General features: G+C 42.4%; 1 long non-coding RNA gene across 3 annotated transcripts; it reads left to right on the top strand.

The window, feature by feature from the left end:
* The first annotated feature begins 788 nt into the window (after positions 1-788).
* LOC138733846 (uncharacterized) lies at positions 789-15,488 on the top strand. 3 transcript variants are annotated; one of them, XR_011339479.1, is made up of 4 exons: positions 789-864; positions 1,675-1,728; positions 2,440-2,722; positions 15,377-15,488. It is a non-coding gene; the product is annotated as an uncharacterized lncRNA (long non-coding RNA). The 3 variants fall into 3 exon arrangements; XR_011339478.1 differs by lacking the exon at positions 15,377-15,488 and adding an exon at positions 3,552-3,629; XR_011339480.1 differs by lacking the exons at positions 789-864; positions 15,377-15,488 and adding exons at positions 974-1,116; positions 3,552-3,629.
* The last annotated feature ends 231 nt before the right edge of the window (positions 15,489-15,719 follow it).

Raw genomic sequence — 15,719 nt, 5'->3', positions numbered from 1 at the left:
AAGTTTGTAAGTTGAGGTTATTTCTATCAATTCAGTGAAGATACTAATTTTATTTTGCTTGTTTAAATGGTAGCTATACTCTTTTACTCACTTCAGGTCCCGCTAGTGCTGCGATTTAATTCTGTTGCATTTATGAGTTCTGCTCAGTGTCACCAAGATGCAGATGATCTTTGGTCTCTGCTCTGTCTGTAGGGCAACTGTATCCCAATGGCCCATGCGCCTCGCTCACGGGGGCAGCGGGGCTCTCCCTGCCACCGACCAGGTTGCTCTCGAGGCCAGTGGGACCGGGATCGCGCTCATCGGCCGTTCCTGCCCACACCCACGGTCGGCGGTCTGCAGGGATGACGGCACCTAGCCGTACACCGTACACAGACCTTCCAGCGGCCAACTACGGCCTCGCGGCGCCTGCCTAGGCTGGTTTGTACGACCACGCTCTAAGCTTGTACCTCAGTTTTGGTAACAAGTTTCGGCACTACAGCGCTCAGCCCGGGCCGCAGCAGCTTGTACCACCAGCCAGGGGTGCCATTGCCTTCCGAGTACCTGCCTTCTCCTCAGGCTACTCTCCCAAACAGCTACTAGTACCAGTAAGAGTAACTTGTAGAGCTGTGTGGCTACACAGTTAATTACGGAGGAGCTGGGACTTCTTGTGGGTGGGGTGCGCTAGGGATTTTTCTGCTGCCCTGCGCAGAAGGTTCGGAATTGTTCCTGTGACGTCACGGTGGCTCCCGTCAGCAGGGTAGGGTTGCACCCTTAGTGGCGGCTGGGAAGCTCCTCCCTGTACGTCCGTGGGGTTGCGCGGCCGATCTTGTGAGGCTTGGGCGCACAGGCCATTACAGATTGGAGAGGCGCCGTTTTGGGAGTGAGGCAAGCGGGGGTGTGGGTGCATGCGTGTACGCGCGTCGCCCTCAACTCTGGGCCTCCTGCAGTTTGAGGGGATGGGAGTGAGTGGATAGACTCCACTAGGAGTGGCCTGATGGTGGTAGTAGTGGGCCGGGGTTCCGGAGCTGGGGGAGGCGGTGTGGAGGGGCTCCTTTATTTCTTTCCTCGTTGTGGGGTGAGGCCTGTCTGCGGGGAGGACAAGGGGAGCTGCCCCCGGCACGGCGGCTGCCGCGGCCGGTGAGCGTTTAAACTTGGGTCGTGGTCCTCCCGAAAGTCAGGATAAGCACCCAGTGTGGATTGTCCGAGCCCTTTCCGGGGTCTGCCGCGGTGCCACAACAAAAGGCCTGGTTGGGGCTGGGGGTCTGCCCGCGTACTTCACAGACAGGCGGCCCTGAAGGACCGTGGTGGGGGGGCCGGTCCCTAGGCAGCTCCTGCCCCTCCCCGGGCTTGTTCTGTGCTTCGGTCGGTCCGTCGGTGGCTGCTTTCTTCCCCAGGTGTTTCCTGCAGATAAATTGATCTTTCCCAATAAAAGAAGAAATGCTCCTTTCAGGTTGTTTTTTGTTCTCGGAAATTAGAGACAGGAAAACGTTTTCCCAGATAGTCTGCGTTCTTCGATAAATATGCCTGCTGCTTTCTTCAGGATGTGAGTGAATGTTTAACCAAGGTTTCTATATTCGGGTTTGGTTGCCTGATTGCATGTGTGTTTCCTTTTTAAAATTCAGATTTATGTTCTTGTCTAACGCCTATTCAGATTTCAAAAGGGACAACTGATTATTCTGGTTTTTTTTCCTGTAGGTAATTTGGGTTGCAAAGAGAGTCCTGGATATTTGGAGCCTTTTGCTTCAGCTGGTAAGGAGTTAAAAAGGGGAAAACTGTCCTGCATGGTTGCTTCTTGTGAAAGCAGAGAAATAGCAGATGTTGATCTAGGATTATTTGTTCAAGTGCTTTCTCCTGAAAAGGCTTCTGAAACTATTATTAGGCCTCTGAGAAGTGAATTGGAAGTTTGAAGTCATGAGCTTTTTCTTTATAACAGTGCAGAGCACCTCACCCTTGGACACTTTTGTCTACGTGGCACACAGATACACGGCTAAATTTATCAAGTTCTGAAGACTTCAGCTGTCAAGATAAAGTACTGTTTTGCTTTTAGTTACTTTTTTTCTTCCAAGCAACATTCTGTCTGTCATAGGCATAAGCAGTTTTGCTAACTGGTTCTAGGTTAAATGCAGTCTGAGTCACTGCGTATGCGTTGCTGAAAAGTTTCATGGCAGATATTTTTACCCTTATTTTATTTTTTAGATTTTCTGATATAGACTTCTGTCATTTTGCAGTGAGACCTATTTTCTAAGTGAGGTGTCTAATATAAAATTATAAACAATTTTTTCTTTTATATTTTATTTAATGCTTTTGTTGAAAAATATTATTTCCAACGTCGTAGTATCCAGATAGCTGTTTACAAATGCCTCTGTTACCAAAGGTAGGAAATGTTCCTCAGTTCAGATGTGAAATTTTGATTTTTGGCTTCACAGTTTGTGGTGTAAAATGTGTTTGTTTTACCTGTAGGCAATGTTTCTTATAGTGAAATGTGTATGGAATAGACAAGAGAAGAGGTTGTCAGAGAGAGAGGAAAAAAAAGCTTCTTAAGGCAGAGACTTGGCAAATCTTGGAAATAGCCTTGCAGAATCTGTAAGCAAGAAGGATGGGTGTCTGATTCTTCTGAAGTCAAATCTACATCAAACAGCTGCGAATGTAGTATTGGTAAGAGCTCTGGATGTTATCTCAAGGAAAACAAACTGGAAAAATAAGTCATGTAGTGCTAACACCTTGTGGAGTCCTATTGGATTATGTAAGTATTTGTAAATTTACACTTGAATGCACATCAGTAAAATAGTTAAACCAGTAATGCTTGCTGCCTAGAGGATGTTTGGGGTTATTTTGAGAATATCGAAATGAACTTGCATAATTTTTTACTTGCCATTTTTAATAATTAATGGAATATTTTTAGGAATTATATTTTAAGAATTTGAAGAATACATGTACATAGAATCGCTAGGTTGGAAAAGACCTCTGAGATCATAGAGTATTACTAGAAAGAGAAATCTGGAAGTGTGAATGTGATTTTTCTGGGAGATTAAAAAAATGTACATCTAGACCCAATCTGTAGGTAACTTCTCCTTCGCATTAATATTGTATTCTCAATAGTGAGCAGTTATACTTATTGAACAAGTCGGCTGGATGGCTTGTGCATCTCAGTCTTCCCATTTGCATTAGACATTTTTGCAGCATTAAGGTGCTGATAATGTAGCATTGCTTTTTTTTTATTATTTCTTACTACTCTTCTTTGTCACTTATGGAAACCAGATACGTATTACCAAAATTTATTTACTGCCTATGCAAACTGGCTTTTTAATGTGTTGATATTTTAAGGTTGAGTTCAGAGTAATTTCCTATTTTGTAATGGGAATGAATGAGTCTGGTTTGAAAGGATACCATAACAAACCCTCTCTACCTTTTTTGGAAGGATTTAAAACAAAATATAGTGGTGAGCTAACCAATTGTATGTGCTATTGTTAGATATACTGCTGTCCCCTTCCCCCTGTAGTGGTTAAATGTTGAAATTAATGTATTCACAGGTTTTTGGGGCTTTTTTTTTGTTTTGGTTTGGTTTTTTGTAGGCTTACTTTCAGCTGAAATACTGCTGCCTCAAAGAAAATTAAGATGGACAGAACAACTTAATTCAGAAGTCACTGGTAATTTTACTAAGTTCTCCCCCGCTACCCCATCTTGGATATTCATAAAGTTTTAAATAATGAAAGCATTATTGGGTAGACAGCGTCTGGTAAATGTGACACGTTTACCTTAGTCGTGACCTTTTCCAAAATTTTTAGAGATTCCACACTACTGAAACATTGGTAATAGTGAGATAATGAAGAAAATAATTTTCTCTAGGGCCACTGCAAAGCCATTTGAGAAGATGGCTTCTGTTAAAGCCCTGTAAAAAAAGTAATTTTAAGTGTAGAAAAGTAGTTTTAAGCATGCAAAACTGTCTAAAGATTACTACAGTGTTGATTTTTTTTTTTCCCCCATAACTTTTTATTTTGACCATAAATTAAAGACTTGCACTTAAGTATTTTAAATCCTTAGGCTCACTGAAGTAGTTCTGTTCTGCGTGTTGTCTTGTCAGTACCTGAAAGTTGATCTAGTTTGAGTATTTTGCTTTCTTTGAATGGCTTTGCTGTTTTGTTATTTTAACTTCTATTTTAATTTTGCTGTTTGGAAAACATGGAAACTAAAAAACATGAATAGGAGTTTTTCTGTAATATCTCATGGCTGTGGCTTGGGGCTCTTCTACATTAAGTCTTAGTGTGCCTGGGATTTACTGAAAGAATTGAGCCACGTGTAAAGGATCCAAACTAACAGAGTAGAATTATCTTCCTTGTTCTTTTAGTTTTGCTTGAAAACACTTGGTTAATGGGAAGAATTCAGGTGTGAGTTGACATTTCATTAGATTTTGTCTATTATCTGGCCATAAACATAGTATACAAGTACTTGCTTTTTAAGTAATAGAAAACTATTAACTTTCAGTGCTATGAGACACCTCTTGATGAGAGGCTCTCACTGAAATCAAGGAATGGCATTTCCTTAATTTATTTTGGGTGACATCTTTATCTGGAGACCCTCTTCTGCAAGTTTTGAAGAGTTTGGTTTTGTAGCTTTATTAAATTAACTCTTTCTTTACATCTTTATAGCTGCTGGTAGGATAATTCTTTTTTACTTTTCACTGTGTTTTCACTTGGGAAGTGCAGTTGTTCTTATTTATATGCATATGTATTTGACACAGTTTCAGGCATATTTTACAGCTGTGCCCTTGTACCCTAAGCAAAATTCATACTTGAGTGAGGACAGCTGGGGAAAAAATGCCTAGCATGCTCCTCCACTTTAATTCCTTCTTTAGGTTTTTGTGTGTGTGATGCTGATGGTCTGTTAAGTGGTTTGCAGACAACTATGAAGCTAAGATCCTTGCCTCAGAGAGCTTATACTTTAAGTCTTGATATAAGCATAGCTTTTGTACTGGAATAACTGTCAGCAGCTTGGCTCTTCTACTAATACATTTATTCTGGTAGAATCCTAAAATGGCTAAATTTGTATTGAGAAACTGTGTTAAATGGTGTAGGCTGCTCTGTTGTGTGAAAACACTGCTGGTGGAAGCTTTTAAAAGTAACCGGAGTTTAAACTTGTTTTGTTACTGTGTGATTTTGAGCAGTAGTATTACAAAGCAACTGATGATAATGCCCTATGTGATACTATCAAATCATCCCCAATTATCTCCTTTCATATTTTAGGTAAACAAAGTCTGGGAAACAGCTATAATTATATAGAATTGTGTTTCTGCTTTATATGCTCAGAATATTTTAAAACTGCCACCTTTTACAACTGCTTTTTCTTCAGATCCTTGTGAAGACTCCAAAGTGCAAAAGATTTGTGGTCATTTTGTTATATAATATATGCTGAACTGGATAGTGATGTTAGTGCACTAACACTTCCGGTTTTGAACTTTGAACCTTGCAGAGGATGAGAGCTTAGTGTTTATCCAGCTTTCTGCTAAATGGTACTGCGAGTGTCAGATTTCAAGCAGAAGGAACATGTTTGTAGCTTACTTTCAAATATGAAGTTATTTTATGTTACAAAATAGTTAGCTTTTTTTTTTTTTTTTAATTTAAAATTTGGTACAGTGCAAGAAGGAAAACTGGTTTTGGATAAAATTGATGATCAAAGTTATTCTAAGCTCTCTCGTTAACCTTGACTCTTTCCAAAATGTTTCCTAAAAGACGTTTTGATTTTTGTGCAATAATATTTGATTCACAGAAGTGATGTAAACCCTGTTGCTTGTGAACCAAATCTATATACAGAAAGGGGGCAACATGAAAAGGAACAGCAGTTGGGATTTTTAAAATACCAGTGTCCCACCAAGTCTGCTGACATTCTAGATCCTCGTGCAAAACAAAGATAGTGAGCGTGCTTTAGTTGATTCATCCTCACAAAAGAAACGAGCCCTATGTAGAAATTAAGATGGGTTTTTCTTAGATGTTTTTGTTTGATTTTGGTAAGTCACTGTAGAGCTAGGTTTTAGGGCCGTGTCTGTACACAGAACGTCTGACTGTATTGGATTTTTATGTTTTTTTTATTGATTGTTACAGTTTTCTTTGATATGTTTCTCATACCCTGGCATGTCATAAGACTTTTGGAGGTATTCAAATTTGAAAATTTGACGGAGGACTTTGTCCCATCCTTTAGCGTTCTGTAGGAAGCCTTAGTTCTCATACTTTTTTTTTTTTTTTAAAGATGAGGCAAGAAGGTAAATTAAAAAAATGAATGGATATTTTCTTTTATTCTTCTTAATTGTCCACTTTTAGAATACTCATCAGAACATTTCTGTATTGGATGGTGGGGACAGTGAGACTGAAACTGGAGATTTTAATTGCTCTGCAGTAGCACAGTTGAGAAAGACAATGCTTCAGCAGAATTGTTTGGAACTTTTTAATGTCTGTTGAACCAGTGTGCTTTGAATATTTATTCTGTTCATGGATTTCTCTATGCAAAGCAATAGACTGAAGTTCTTGATGCTCCCGAAAGACCTGTTTAGAAATTTGAATTTGTATCTCCTTTCTAACTTTAGGAATTCATGTCTTGAAGCGTCTTCTTTTTTTTTCTGTTAATTGCTTTACTACTTCACTCACAAGCTTCAAGTATTTCTGCCTATTTGAGTTTATATTGCCTTTTATTTTAAACTTCTAACTATCTCCGAAATACCTAGTGTCATAGAAACTGCTTTCTGTAAAATAATTTAGGCTATCCACAGAGTGAGAGAAGTATAGAAGCTGAAAATGCAGAACAATTTTTCCTCATCTCTAGTTTCTGGTGAGATGAGTTCAGCTGACAGGATTTTTTTTTTTTTTAATTCTTTGCATGATTTTAAAATTTGTTAGACAAATTAGTGTATATAGTTCAGACAAATAGCATTATCAAATGTCTCTTGACAACAGTAATGGAATCTATTAAATATTGAAGACAGCTTTCTGGGCTAGGGAAATATTTTTATTTTGTACACTGAAGAGACCTTCCTGAAGTTGGATCAATACCAATGGGACTGCCTTTCCTTTACCAGCTTAAATACTGGTTAGATGAGTTAAACAACATGCCCTTAAAATTGGCTGGGGACAGTCTCTGATCTCATGTCCTTGTCATCTTGAAGTTCTGCTGTGTTTTTTTTCTCCACCATTGGTGGAGAAAGGATCAAGTTAGGGAATGCTTAAATCCATGTGGCCTGACAGGATTGCACCCATGAGTGTAGAGGGAGCTGGCTGATGTAATTGCAGGGATTTTCTTGATTATCTTTGAGAGGCCATGGTGATTGGGAGAGGCTCTTAAGTACTAGAGGAGAGCAAATATTGATCCTGTCATCAAGAAAAGTAAGGAGGAGGATCCAGGGAACTACAGGTTGGTCAGCCTTGCTTCAGTCCATGGGAAGGTGGTAGAGCAACTAATCCTGGAAGCCATTTCCAAACACATGAAGGACAGGAAGGTGAGTGGGAGCAGTCAGCATGGGTTTATGAAGAGGATATCATGCTTAACTAAGCTGGTAGCCCTCTACAATGAGGCGACTAGTTTGGTATATGAAGGGAGCAATGGATGTTATCTTGGCTTCAGTAAGGCTTTTGACACCATCTTCTGTGACATTATCATAGAGAAGCTGACAAGATATGTATTAGAGAAGCAAACAATGAGGTGTATCAAAAACTGGCTGAATGTCCAGGCCCAGCTGGTCAGGGTTGTGATTAGTGGTACAAAGGCCATTTGAAGGAAGTAATTAGTGTTGCATCCCCAGGATTCAGTACTGGAGCCAGTACTATTTAACATCTTCATTAAAGACCTGGACTTATGGGGTGGAGTTTACCCTCAGCAAGTTTGCAGATAACACAAAATGGGGAGGAGTGGCTGACACATTAGATATTTGTGCTGCTGTTCAGAGGAACCTGTACAGGTTAGAGAACTGGACAGAGTATCCTCATGAAGTTCAACAAAGGGGGAAATGCAAATTCCTGCATCTGGGGAGTGGTAGCCACTTGCCAGTACATGCTGGGGGTTGACCAGCTGGTAAGCAGCTCTACAGAGAAGGACCTGGGGGTCCTGTTGGACAACAAGCTGACCATGAGCCAGCAATACATCCTCACAACAAAGGTGGCCAACAGCACCCTCGGCTATGTTAGGAAGAATGTTGCCAGCAGGTCAAGGGGAGTGCATTCTTCTCTACTTAGCACTGGTGAGGCCACACATTGAGTGCTGTGTCCAGTTATAGGCTCCCTAGTATGAGAAAGATATGGACTTAGTGGAGTGGGCCTACCAAAGGGCCACAAAGTTGATTAAGGGACTGGAGCATCTTTGCTATGGGGAGAGGCTGATACTCCTTTTGATATTCTAAGGAAGTATGAGTTTATTCTCAGTCTTTCAGAATGCTCTATGGATGTCATATTTTAATTTTCCAGAAGATACATTCCAGATTTAGAATTAGGAAGCCATCAAAATCATATTTTTCTAATGTAAAGTTATGTGAAGGTGAAAATCATGAGGGAGACTTTGTATTTGTTAATGCTGTTTACAGGACTACAGACTGTTGAGAGGAGTAGACAGTATGCCTTCAAAATGATGTTACAAGGTAGCAAAGTTTCATTACAAGATGTTGCTTAAAGTACATGACCCTCTGTGATAAAATGAAGAATTGTGTTATTGAGTCATTCTTCCTATAATCTGTAAAGGGTGTGGATGTGGGAAAATAAATGGTAGGATTACATGTTTTTATACTTGATTCTTATGAGTCACAAAATCGTTATAGTGTTTATAGTTAAATATATTAAAAATGTGATACTAAATGCATTTCCTCTAGTTAGAGCTACTTAAATCATTGAAAACAAAAAATGAAAATAATCTCAAAAATATCACAGCAGTTAACAGCAAGTGCATGTTACCTTATATATCACAGTCTATTCAGGAATCTGTACTTTAATGATCAGGCTTGTTTTTTCTTATCTGACCTGTTTATAGAAAACAAAACATGGAACTGAAATTCAGAATGCTTTGACTACAGCTGTTTCCTCTGCTCTGGTCCCTGAAATATCCCGGATCATTCCTCCTGCCCCCTGGGCTCTCACATCTCTTTGCCAGTGCAGAGAAATTGACTATCCCAGCTGAAACAAGGACACCAATTTTTTTTGGATGTTGGTTAAGCATACTTGATGCAGTGTTGTTATTTCAGCTGCTTATGTGGCTTGAAGTGGGTGACTGAGTTATTAATGACAAATCTCTTTACTGTACATCATTTGGAACCAGCTGTTCATTATTTCTTGGCATTCGCTGCCTTCTTATTGAAGATCATGCTTCACAAAGCTATAGACCTAAATTTTACTTCTTGTGGGGTGTATCTGAGAGAAGGCTGTAAAGCATTTTGTTTCAGGTAACATGCAACAATTATTCCAATATTCAATTATATAAAAATTAAGAACAGTTTGTTTTTTCTTTGCTGTAAACTATTTTGCTGTGTTGTGGATAGCAGAAGATAAGTTTTATCTAAGTGTATGGTAGCAAGTTAAGAAAAAACATTTTTCATATTATAGAATAGTTTGGGTTGGAAGGGACCTTAAAGATCATCTAGTTCCAACCCCCCTGCCATGGGCAGGGACTTCCCACTAGATCAGGTCATGCACACCTCCAGGGAAGGGGCATCCACAACTTCCTTGGGCAACCTGTTCCAATGCCTCACCACTCTGAAGTTGTTCTTCCTTCTGTCTAGTCTAAATCAGCCTCTCTCTAGTTGATACCCATCGCCCCTAGTCCTATCACTACAAGCCTTTGTAAACTGTCCCTCCCCAGCTTTCTTCTAGAGCCCCTTCAGGTACTGGAAGGTCGCTATAAAGTCTCCTCGGAGGAATAGAGAGGCAGAATCACCCTCCTCGACCTGCTGGCCACGCTTCTTTTGATGCAGCTCAGGATACGGTTGGCCTTCTGGGTTGTGAGTGCACACTGCCAGCTCATGTTGAGCTTCTCGTCAATCAGCACCCCCAAGTCCTCCACAGGGCAGCTCTCAATCACATCATCTCCCATCATGTACTGAAAACGGGGATTGCCCTGACCCCGGTGTAGGACCTGGCACTTGGCCTTGTTGAACCTCATGAGTTTCTTGCAGGCCCACTTCTCCAGCCTGTCCAGGTTCCTCTGGATGATATCCCATCCTTCTGGTGTAACAACTGCACCACTCAGCTTGGTGTCATCTGCAAACTTGCTGAGGGTGCACTCATCTCGCTGTCAGTATCATTGATGAAGATACTGAACAGCACTGGCCCCAGTATGGACCCCTGAGGGACACCACTTGTCATGGATCTCTATCTGGACTTGGAGCCGTTGACCACTAATCTCTGAGACCATCCAACGAATTATCCATCCAGTTATCAGTTGGATAAATAGTAGCGTTAGGGAGCTTGGCTAGTTTTTTTAAAGCAGTAAGGCTAATCTATTAAGTAATCACACTGTTAGTGATTTTGTCATCCCGTATCTAATAGCCGATTCACCAATAACTTGGTAATACTTTTTCAATCCTTTATGTTCTTATTTGGTATAAACCTAATTTCTTCCTTCATTTGTTTTTTTAGACTGTAAGTGGTTTGTAAATGTAAATTTTCTTGTGGTTGTGCTGATCTTCCAGTATTGATATTTGCCTGGGTCCTTTCTAAAAATGTCATGATTCTCTTGCTTGGAGATGGGAACTGTATCTGACAGAAGAAGGAAAAAACCCTACTTTTCTTGCTGTAGTCTGTTCACGTTTAATTTTTCCTTCTTAATTTAGCATCACTTGTATTGGTTCATCTGTATACATATACCCTTTTTTTGTTTCTATACAATTGCTGAACATGATTAATCAGTAAAAGTGAACTTGGTTCCCATTAGAAGAGAAGGTATTTTTGTGATGGTTCTGTGACTCTAGAACTTCCTTCATTCCTGATCTAACATAATTGGATTCTTTTAGAAAATTTATCTGAAATTTCTTTTAAGTAAATTTAGGAGTGTGTTGGATGACTTCAGTAGAGTAATTTATAACAAGTTATTTGGGTGACGCATACTTTTAAACTTGTGTCTATTTAATGAGAGTGGATTTTGTGCATCTTGACTTATAGTTTAACTCTGATATCAGAGGTACCTAAAAATTTTAGTATGAGCTCACTGCGTAAATAAAGAACCAGCAGCTCAATTTAATAGTACAAATCTGCTATACTTCCTTTTAGAAGTTGGAACATTATGCTTTGTCACTAGAAGTCTGCAGTAGTCAGGTGTAGACCAGAATACAACAATGGTTATCAGTTAGCAAGTTCAAATTTCACAGCTCTTAGTGAAACTTACTGAAATTACAGCAGCTTTAGATTGAAGTGAACTACATCTGTGCTCACTAATGGGCCTCCACTGTGTTGTGCAGAGATGTGTAATATGTGTTTATTTGAATCTCCCTGTAAAAGGCATGTGGATGTTAATTATGTTTTGAGTTATTGACAAATTTGTAGTACTTAGCCAAAGACCACGATTTGCATACTCTTGTAACTCAGATATCCATCAGTTTTGTTCCTTTTTGTGCTATTGTTAAGCTTCAAGTAACGCAGTTTGCAGCAACACAGAATTCTTTAGGTTGGAAAAGACCTTTATGATCATTGAGTCCAACTGTTAACCTAACACTGCCAACTCCACCACTAAACCACGTCCCTAAGCGGCGCATCTACACATCTTTTAAATACCTCCAGGCATGGTGACTCCAACACTTACCTGGGCAGCCTGTTCCAATGCTTGACAACCCTTTTGGTGAAGTAATAATTGATAATATCTAGTTTAAACCTCCCCTGGTGCAAATTGAGGCCACTTCTTCTCATGACTTGTTACTTGGGAGAAGAGACTAAAACCCACCTCGCTACAACCATCTTTCATGTAGTTGTAGACGGTGGTAAGGTCTCCCCTCAGCCTCTCTTCCTCCAGACTGAACAGCTTCAGTTTCTTCAGTTGCTCCTCGTAAGACTTGTGCTCCAGACCCTTCACCAGCTTTTGTTGCCCTTCTTTGCATACGCTCCAGCACCACAGTGTCCTCCCTGTAGTGAGGGGCCCAAAACTGAACACAGGATTTGAGGTGTGGATTCACCAGTGCCAAGTACAGGGTATCAATCACTTCCCTGGTCCTGCTGGCCATGCTGTTTCTGGTCCAAGCCAGGATGCTCCTGGGCACACTGCTGGCTCATGTTTAGCTGGCTCACGTTTATGTCAACTGTCGACCAACACCCCCAGGTCCTTTTCTGGCAGGCAGCTTTCCAGCCGTTTGTCCTCAAGCCTGTAGCGTTGCATGGGGTTGTTGTGGCCCAAGTACAGGACCCAGCACTTATCCCTGCTGAACCCCATGCAGTTGGCTTCGGGCCATTGATCCAGCCTGTCCAGATCTCTCTGTAGAGTCTTCCTTCCCTCAAGCAGATCAGCACTCCTGCACAGCTTGGTGTTGCCTGCAAACTTACTGAGGGTGTGCTCGATCCCCTCATGGAATCATAGAATAACCAGGTTGGAAGAGACCCACCGGATCATCGAGTCCAACCATTCCTATCAAACACTAAACCATGCCCCTTAGCACCTCGTCCACCCGTGCCTTAAACACCTCCAGGGAAGGTGAATCAACCACCTCCCTGGGTAGCCTGTTCCAGTGCCCAATGACCCTTTCTGTGAAAATTTTTTTCCTAATGTCCAGCCTAAACCTCCCCTGGCAGAGTTTGAGGCCATTCCCTCTCGTCCTGTCCCCTGTCACTTGGGAGAAGAGGCCATCACCCTCCTCTCTACAACCTCCTTTCAGGTAGTTGTAGAGAGCAATGAGGTCTCTCCTCAGCCTCCTCTTCTCCAGGCTAAACAACCCCAGCTCTCTCAGCCGTTCCTCATAAGGCCTGTTCTCCAGCCCCCATCCAGATATTGAACAGAACTGGCCCAAGACTGAGCCCTGGGGACACCACTTGTGACCAACCACCAACTGGATTTAACTCCATTTGCCACAACTCTTTGGGCCCAGCCCTTGAGCCAGTTTTTTACCCAGCAAAGAACATGCCTGTCCAAGCCATAAGCAGCCAGTTCCTCCAGGAGAATGCTGTGGGACATGGTGTGTAAAGGTCTTACTAAAGTCTAGGTAGATAACATCCCCAGGGTTTCCCTCATCCACTAGGCGGGTCACCTTGTCATAGGAGGAGATCAGGTTAGTCAGGCAGGACCTACCTTTCCTAAATCCATGGTGACTGGACCCAACCACCTGGTTATCCTGTATGTGTTGTGTGATGGCACTCAAGATGACCTGCTCCATAACCTTCCCCAGCACAGAGGTCAGGCTGACAGGCCTGTAGTTCCCTGGATCCTCCTTCCAGCCCTTCTTGTAGATGGATGTCGCATTTGCTAACCTCCAGTCAGATGGGACCTCCCTGCGTAGCTAGGACTGCTGATAAATGACGGAGAGTGGCTTGGTGAGCACTTCTGCCAGCTCCCTCATTACTCTGGGGTGCACCTCATCCAGTCCCATAGATTTGTGTGTAGCAGGTCTCTAACCATTTTGTCTTGGATTATGGGGGCTCCGTTCTGCTCCCCATCCCTGTCTTCCAGCTCAGGGGGCTGGGTATCCAGAGAACTTGCTATTACAGGTATTGCTATTACAGACTGAGGTGAAGAAGGCATCAAGTACCTCAGCCTTTTCCTCATCCTTTGTCACTACATTTCCCCCCACACATCCACTAAAGGATGGAGATTCTCCTTCACCCTCCTTTTGCTGGTAATATATTAATAGAAACATTTCTATTGTCCTTTATCACAGTAGCCAGATTAAGTTCTAGTTGAGCTTTGGCCCTTCTAACTTTCTCCCTGCATAACCTCATGACATCTTCATACTCCTCCTGAGTTGCCTGCCCCTTCTTCCCAGAGGTCATGAACTCTCCTTTTTCTTCCCCCCTGACTTCCAGCCAAAGCGCTTTGTTCAATCAGACTGGTCTTCTTCCCCACCGGCTTGTCTTTTGACACATGGGGACAGCCTGCTCCTGCATCTGTATTAGGAGGTTATAGTCCACATGCTCCAGGAACCTCCTAGTCTATTTCCTCTCCGCTGTATTGTATTTTCAGTAGATATCCAGTAGTTTGAAGTTCCCCGCAAGGACATGGACTAGCGATCGTGAGGTTTCTCCCAGATTGTGAGGTCTGTCTCCTCATCCTGGTTGGGTGGTCTGTAACAGACTCCCACCACAATATCGGCATTGTAGGCCTTCCCCCTGATTCTTATTCATAGACGCTCAACCCTATCATCACCATCACTAAGCTCTAGACAGTCAAAATACTCCCTAACTGCGGGCATGAAAGATTTCACTGTGGTGCGTGTGCTGGGACAAGCGTCCGATGCCTTGGCATACCTGTGATATTAGCAGCAAGCAGAGAAAAAAACTGGTTTTCTCATGGTTGCTAGCTTGTTGAGACCTTGGAATCTTTACTAAGATGCATGAGTTAATAAGAAAAGAATGCATTAGACGGAAAACATGAAGATAAAGGGCACATCTGTGGTAAATAGTGGGTTGCACTCTATCGCTGTAACTGCGAGATTCTTACAGATGGAAATTCACTGGGGTAGCTGCTGACTGGATACAGAAACACTATGTAAGGTTTGCATCCAGTCAATAAAGGTGATCTCGCTTGTTGCCTCATCGATGGGGTCCGTGCCTTAATCGCTTAATCGCACAGGACTACCCTACCGGCTCTCCTTCCTTGCCTTATCCCTCCTGAAGAGTTTATAGCTATCCATTGCAGCACTCCAGTTTTGTGAGTCATCCCACCATGTTTCTGTGATTGCAATTAAATCATAGTTTTCCTGCTGCACAGTTGCTTCTAGCTCCTCGTGTTTGTTGTCCATGCTGTGTGCATTGGTGTAGAAGCACTTCAGCTGGGCTGTTGGCCGTGTTGCTTTCTTAGAGGAACACCCCTCAATTCCTTTGAGGTGTTTCACTGTTGTTTCCCTCTTGGCTCCTATTACCTCAGTAGCCTCTGGCTCATCTCTGTACAACTTCAACTGCGCTCTGGTGTACCTGGTACATCTCAGAGACACAGGCTGAGGGCCCTTGCTTAGCACTCCGTCCCTCTAACCTTGGCGTGTCATCCCTCAGCTTGTCTTGGGCAAGCCTGATCTTGTCCCCCTCCCCCTTCAAGTCTAGTTTAAAGCTCTGTCACTGAGCCCTGCAAGCTTGTGAGCAAAGACCATATTCCCGCTTTGAGAAAGGTGAATTCCATCAGACCTCAGCAGGTCTGGTGCCGTGTAGGCCATTCCATTATCAAAGAGCCCAAAATTGTGCTGATAAACACCAGCCATGGAGTCATGTGCTAGACTCCCCCATATACTGGGTGTGTCTGTTTCTTCCAGTGTTGCTGTCTGTAACTGGAAGGAGAGAGGAGAAAATATCTGTTGACTGGCCTCCCACCTCCAGAACCTCATACCTGTTGCGCAGAGACATCTGGGAAAGCGAGGTGGGCAAGGAGGGTGTTTGCCTGCTAACCTGAGCATGGACTTGCCTTCATTCACTCCTTTCCTTTGAGGTATTGCTTTCAGCCTGCTGGAGAAGGGATACAAGATCCCCTTGATCTTGGTTGGGTTTTTTTTCTGGTGGCTGCTCCTCTTTCTGCCTCGGGGAGGGCTCTTCTTTCTCAGCCTCCCTGATGCTCCTTAGCCTTTCTACTTCTTCTCATAGCTTTGCCACCATGCTGAG

Source organism: Phaenicophaeus curvirostris (assembly GCF_032191515.1).
Source record: "Phaenicophaeus curvirostris isolate KB17595 chromosome W unlocalized genomic scaffold, BPBGC_Pcur_1.0 scaffold_35, whole genome shotgun sequence".
Classification (NCBI taxonomy): Eukaryota; Metazoa; Chordata; class Aves; order Cuculiformes; family Cuculidae; genus Phaenicophaeus; species Phaenicophaeus curvirostris.
Note: the sequence above shows the minus strand (reverse complement) of the source record. Positions and strands in the feature narration are given on the sequence as shown.